Raw genomic sequence first — 907 nt, 5'->3', positions numbered from 1 at the left:
GGGGTGAGAGGGAGGGGGCGGGGCCAGACGGGCGGTGAGTGACAGGAGGGGCGGTGAGTGACAGGCGGGCAGCGCGACCCCCAAATTCCCGCGTCCGTCTGTCCCTCCCGAGTCCCTCTGTGCCCCCAATGTCCCTCTGTCCCCGCCCACGTCCGTCTGTCCCCCCAATGTCCCATTTGTCCCCTCAGGGTCCCCAATGTCCATCTGTCCTGCCATGTTCCTCTGTTCCCCTCCATGTACCACTGTGCCCCCCCGTGTCCCTCTATCAATGTCCCATTGTCCCCCCCAATGTCCCTCTGTCCTGCCATGTCCCACTGTCCTCCCCGTGTCCTTCTGTCCCTCCCATGTCCCATTGTCCCCAATGTCCCCTCATTGTCCCCAATGTCCCCTCAGTGTCCCCTCAGTGTCCCCAATGTCCCCTCATTGTCCCCAGTGTCCCCTCATTGTCCCCAATATCCCCTCATTGTCCCCAATGTCCCCTCAGTGTCCCCTCAGTGTCCCCAATGTCCCCTCATTGTCCCCAGTGTCCCCTCATTGTCCCCAATATCCCCTCATTGTCCCCAATGTCCCCTCAGTGTCCCCTCATTGTCCCCAGTGTCCCCTCATTGTCCCCAATATCCCCTCATTGTCCCCAATGTCCCCTCAGTGTCCCCTCAGTGTCCCCAATGTCCCCTCATTGTCCCCAGTGTCCCCTCATTGTCCCCAATATCCCCTCATTGTCCCCAATGTCCCCTCAGTGTCCCCTCAGTCCCTGATGTCCGCTCAATGTCCCCTCACTGTCCCCAATGTCCCCTCAGTGTCTGGTGATCCCCGCTGTCCCCTCAGTCCCTGGTGTCCCCTCACTGTCCCCTGTGTACCCCCCTCAGTCTCTGGTGAGCTCTGGGAAGTACCCACTGTCCCCACGGTC

This window comes from Geospiza fortis, unplaced genomic scaffold (genome assembly GCF_000277835.1).
Source record: "Geospiza fortis unplaced genomic scaffold, GeoFor_1.0 scaffold4817, whole genome shotgun sequence".
Classification (NCBI taxonomy): domain Eukaryota; kingdom Metazoa; phylum Chordata; class Aves; order Passeriformes; family Thraupidae; genus Geospiza; species Geospiza fortis.
This window is presented reverse-complemented; position numbering follows the sequence as displayed.